Below are 6000 nucleotides of genomic sequence, written 5' to 3'. Positions count from 1 at the left end.
TGGGCGTGTCATTTTCAGCGACTGCATATAAAGACGCAGGTGCACTGAGACAGATGGCCATGTTCAGGCGGAGATTCTGCGTCTCCATAGGGCTGGTGCCACCTCCGATGGTGCAACGCAGTGGCGGCTTCGACAAAAGACGACATCACAACCGCATCCACCTCTGATGAATAAGGCTCACAGCCAATTGGCATACGGTTTAGGCAGACCAGAGCTACCATTCCTCTTTCTGCACCCCTTCACATGTGCCACTTACAGATGAGTCTCCCTCTGACTGTGTTTGAATGTTATTTGTACTAAAAGCACATCCTGTCCTCCCTTCTACTCGTTCTCTCGCCTCTCTGTGACTGCTCCCTGGCTGAGTCCTGATGATGGTGGTGGTGGTGATGATGATGATGAGCGGTAATTTGATGGGAGAAAAACATTCACTTATGTTTCTCTCTCTCTTCTCCTCCCACACGCATGCTCCCACTGGCAGAGCATGATGACTGCAGCAAGCAGCAGCTCTGAGTAGCACCAGTGCGAGCAGGAGAAGGGGTTCTCAGGCAGAAGAGGGTGATCTGTGTGACTCATCCAGGTAATTGCATTATTATTGCCATCACTCCTGAGCTTTTTGTTATCTGCTTTCTCCAGCTCCCCTTTGTCTGCATTTCTCTCTTCTCCTGATATACTTACCTCGCTCTACACACAGTGACACTGTGCACCGAGCCGGCGCTCTCAGCCATTTAAAGGTATTCTTTCTTCATTGGGTTTGTGTGTCTCCAGCGTGGCGCCGCTGGGCAGGTTGTTGCTGATGGTGAGAGGGCGTGTGCAGTGCCACCTGTGAGGGCAGGTGCTGGTGAGCCGTGTCACCCGTGAGGGCAGTTGCAGGTGGTGAGAGGTTGAGCCGTGCCACCTATGAGGGCAGCACGTGTTGGATAGTAAGTGCATGGCATTGGATGTGGCAGGTTTATGATGTGATGCATTGTAGTGTCTATATATGTTTACGAGTTTTTTCACCTTCATTTAAAGCAGAACCCAGCCCCCCTCCCAAGTAATATTTTGTCACTCTTCAGCAGAAAGAACCCCTTAGAGCCCAGCACCATGTTGCATGCTACTATAAGCGCGCACATGTAGATTGATGGTCACACAACAAGGATCAGTGCCCTTTGGATAGTGTGAATGCCCCAATAATAAACAACAACTTAACAGGTGCTTGCTATCTCTCTACTGGCAGAGTGTTTTGTGGCCCTTCTTTGTTATGTGAATACAATACAAGTCTTTAGCATAGCAATTGTAATACAGCGTTCAAGTGGTTCATCAGATTTTTCATGAGAAGTGGATAACTCAGGTCCCCAGTATGTGCTTGAAGGGGAGAACTGACCTCATAGTTTCCATCCAAAAATGGGCTCTGATTATTGTAGTAAGCTGTGGACTAGGAGTGACAGCTCCTTTTCATTTATCACGTACAGTACATTGTCTTCTCATGTCACTTGTCAATTGTATGAAGCCAGGTAATTAAGGCAAGCTATTTCATTCATCTCCTGTTCTTTTCTTTCATGTGAAAGAGTGTTGTAGTCAATGCATCACAGTATGGCTACATCTGAGGTTTCAGCATTTGTGTGCTGCTGTAACATTATAACAGAGGGGATTCCATTTCTTAGTATTGCATGCAGCTAGATGTGTGCGTTTCCTAGGATACGACTAGCCTGCCATCCTGCTTCCTCTCTGCCTCCCGTATTTAGGCTTTGTGCTTTATCTTTTTTTGTGCCCATCCATTTGTTACTTTTCACTCGCTTTTGTTTTTAAATTAGAATTCACTGTCTATTTTTCTTTATTCCCATGCAGAGCTAATAATCTCAGGACAAATCTATAATAAATAAAAAATTTTCATACATGCGACAGTCGCTGAGGACTGTTTAGTTGTTATGGTGTAGGCACTCGTGGGATTCTGTTAACCATAAATCTCCAGGTTGCAAAACAGGTGAAAGGATGCACAGAGGGCACATGTACTAAGCCTAGGAGAGTGGTAAAATGGAGAGAGATAAACTATCAGCTCCTAACTGTCATTTTTCAAATACAGGGGCAGATGTATTATGCCTGGAGAAGTGATAAAGAAGTGATAAGTGGAAGGTGATAATGCACCAGCAAATCAGCTCCTAACTGTCAATTTACATATTGGAGGTGATTGGCTGGTGCGTTATCACCTTGCACTTAGCACTGCTTTATCACTCCTCCAGGCTTAATACATCTGCCACACAATCTGCAGCTGATCGGCTGGTACATGATCTCTCTCCACTTTATCACTCTCCAAGGGTTAGTACATGCGAAAAGATAAGTAATACCTATAAAAAGGCCAATTCTTCTGGTAAACTAACATTTCAGTGAGTTTTACAGTAGCTATCGAAAGACACCTTTGTTCTTCAAATTATTACAATTTAAGAGGGTCTCCTGTTTAAATAAAAATAATACGGGTAAAATATGAAATAAAATCTTGTAAATGAGATAATGTGAGATTAAAGGGCATTTTATAAAACATTTTAGCAATAAGCCAGGACTTGCAATTTCTCCTGTGTTACTACACTGTAAAGCTAAATATTAGGAAGGGCTGGCAAAGATACAATTAGATATGGTCATTTCAACAAAATTCTAATTATTATGCTCATTAACATGTCATTTCTCTTTTTGCTTTTGTAAAATAAGTAGCTATAGCACCATGGTGATGTTAGAAAGACATTACAGTTGTATATAAATCTTTATTACATGTCAGTTTACCCTTTACAAATGTTCTAGAAATCTGCCATCTGTAAATGGTAAAGTCTTGGTAGCTGTGTCGTCACACGTCTCCCTATCACCAATGTAGCTTATTTTTTGTTTGACAATGGTATTTTCTATACCGAGCCTGAATGTTTTATGCGATGGAAGTGCTTATAGCATTTTATGGGATGTAGTTATGTGACCGCCTACCTACGCATACATCCTGCGGCCTCAAAAACAGTCATGCCAACTAACAGGGACTATTCCCACTCATGGGTTCCATGACACCCATAGAGTGGGAATCGAACCTGTGGCAATCGCAGCTCACCACTGAGCCCGCAGCCGCGAGCCCGCAAGGGTCTTCGTTGCATTCACCCCCTTCTCCCAGGCATTCTAATCCTTGGGATCCCTGCGTCGGTATGGTGACCAGCGGGATCCCAAGCGCAGGTCACCCATACCGTAGCAAGCTCTCAAATCTCTGTGTAGCGTTTTAGAATGTTAAACACAGGTGCAGTGTAACACCATATGAGGACATCCCACATGACGTACTCAGGTGGTAGTTGTAATTAGAGACAAAGTGTAGCTGGGAGTACACTAGGAATTCTAGTCTGAGCAGCATTAACCTCAAATCTTTCACTGGGGTTGAGGGGTACAGTGTTGTTTTCACAAAGTGCCCTTTCAGAACCTGTCATCTAATACGTTGTGTGGTGCATAAGATCCTTTTTTCAATGATAACAGCCATTATCTTCAGCACGAACCAGAGGAAATGCCAGCCACCTCTGTTATTTAGCAGTGCTGACCCTATTTCTTTCATGTTTCATGCAGTTGCCCATATATGTCAGCTGAGAGTCCCTGCTGAAAGTGAAATATCTCACACTTATCACTAGGCTATGTAGCTACTCAGTTATACTCCTTTCACATAAAAATGCCGGGCTAGACCTAGGATTTGGAACACGGCACTCAGCGGCTCTGACCCAGGTTATTACCAGATCGGCATCATTTACTCTGCACATGGGTGCGGTGTTAACTGTTCTGCTGGCACTTGGAGATGATATCATATCTGAACGTGGAGATCCCACTGTCTCTAAGTGGAGCCCTGGTTGGATGACCTGGATCACCTGTTTACACTGGCCCTTAACACAGGGCCCTCCCAGACCCGACCCTGCTCGCCATGGGATTGGGGGGGGGGGGGGAAGAGGTAGCACCAAGACACGTGCCCCCCCCTGTTGTTTAGGAGATTATTATTTTTTTATTATTTATAGTGCATTCAGGGCCCAGGAGCACCTGTATATACTGCCGGGCACTCAGGGGAACCAGCGGCACTAGGCTCTGCTGCCTCTGGTACAGGCGCCGTGAGCTTCGGGCAGCCTTCTCCGCAGTAAGTGCAATGGTTAGGGACAGCGGGAAGACGAGGAAGTGTTCCTACCACAACTCCCACCACCCCTCCCGACGGGTAGATTCATAACTGCAGTGGCTCCGATTGGGCAGTGTGTGAGCTATTGCACATGTGCAAAGGCTGAATAACTAGCACTGCAGCTGGTCTGCTGACAGCTGTGCTGCCTGTGGCGGAAGCTAAAAGGCAATGACCCAGCCAGGGCACAATACAATCCGGTCGTCGGACTGACATTGCTTCACAGTGCTGGCCCCTCACAAGGGACCAGCCAACTTGTCACCGGGCTCAGCCTTTAGTTCCCTACACACTTGGCAATATTGAAGGACGATATGAACAATATCGTTAAAAAATGAACGATAAATCATTCATATCATTCAGTGTGGATGCATCAACGATGAACGATGCACGTCCCCACAATTGTTCATCGTTGGTCGATCATCGTTTATTCATACAATCCAATTTGGATGATATCAATGTAATGTAATGTCATATCATCCAAACTGCCCATAAAATCGTTCAGTGTGTATGTAAAAAATCGTTGATGAAAAATCGGCCAACGATAATATCGTTGGTCGCCAAAATCGGCCAAATCATCAAGTATGTATTTTGGCTGTGCCTCCTCCTCTAGCCACACTGTACAGGGCCTCTGCTTCCTGCTAATTTTACATTAAGAAGCAAAATTCCAGGTTTCATGAAGGAAAGGCCTGGGAAACAGTATGGGAGAGGCTGGGTGTACTGAGTGGTAATAAGGGTGGCTGTGTGTACTAAGGGGTAATATGGGGGATGCTGTGTGCACTTAGGGATAATATGGGAACGCTGTGTGCACTCAGGTGTACTATGGGGTACACTGTGTTTACTTGAAGTAATATGGGAAGCTGTGTGACACTGTGTACTGGGGGTATGGGGATGCTCTGTGTTTTGAGGGGTATTATGGTGGGGGGCACTGCATACACTAATCTGTTGCACATTAAATACTTTAAAGGGCAATTCAATAGTTTTTTTGCGCCCGATCCTCCATCTAAAATGACCGGAGATCGGGGGGTGATATTCAGATTTTTTTTTAATCACTCTGATCACGCCATATGTAAAACGGCTAAACCGGACTAAAGTTCAATTCTTTGAGGTACACTTGCACACTGTTTTTGAAGGAACTCGGCAGGGAAGTTGTTCCATACATCTTGGAGAACTAACCACAGATCTTCTGTGGATGTAGGCTTGCTCAGATCCTTCTGTCTCTTGTAATCCCAGACCGACTCGATGATGTTGAGATCAGGGCTCTGTGGGGGCCATATCATCACTTCCAGGATTCCTTGTTCTTAGTGACATTGGATGTATGTTTGGGGTTGTTGTTCTGCTGCAGAATAAATTTGGAGCCAATCAGACGCCTCCCTGATGGTACTGCATGATGGATAAGTACTTGCCTGTATTTTTCAGCATTGAAGCACAAAGAAACGGGCAACGTTGAGGACTGTTCTTCTGTTTATTCATGTTGCATTCTATTAATTGATAAATAGAAACTATTAACACTTCTGTTTTTGAAAGGTTCCTTACTTTGCAGCATTTTTTCCACACCTACCGAAAACTTTTGTACACACCTACGGAAAACTTTGCACAGTACTGCATATATATAGTGTGATAGCGTTATGCTATAAAACTGCTTCCAGCTTTTTGCTCGGGCACGCACCCTGTTGTGAGGCCACACCCACTCAACTCCTCCCCCCCTCCCTCCTTTCCTTTTTCTGCTGTCATAGTGCTCCCCCTGTCATTTTGTTCTGGATCCCAAGTTGGATTCCCGGGTTATTTTTTTTGGGAACCCCTTCACACCGAGCCGCGACCCAAGTCAACCTGGCAATAACAGCGGTGGTATGAAA

The 6000-nt window shown here is 45.1% G+C and overlaps 1 protein-coding gene across 3 annotated transcripts in view; it reads left to right on the top strand.

Moving 5' to 3' along the window:
* The first annotated feature begins 394 nt into the window (after positions 1-394).
* GPRIN1 (G protein regulated inducer of neurite outgrowth 1) overlaps positions 395-6000 on the top strand; it is a 76203-nt gene continuing 70597 nt past the window's right edge. The window contains exon 1 of one of the 3 annotated variants that reach the window (XM_063927914.1): positions 395-577. The gene's annotated coding sequence lies outside the window, so the exon portion shown is untranslated. Of the gene's footprint in view, positions 578-825; positions 921-6000 lie in introns of those variants that run through there. The other 2 variants (XM_063927915.1, XM_063927913.1) reach the window with 2 other exon arrangements.

This window comes from Pseudophryne corroboree, chromosome 6, assembly GCF_028390025.1.
Source record: "Pseudophryne corroboree isolate aPseCor3 chromosome 6, aPseCor3.hap2, whole genome shotgun sequence".
Classification (NCBI taxonomy): Eukaryota; Metazoa; Chordata; class Amphibia; order Anura; family Myobatrachidae; genus Pseudophryne; species Pseudophryne corroboree.
The sequence above is the reverse complement of the archived record's forward strand: the minus strand, read 5'-3'. Positions and strand labels throughout refer to the sequence as shown.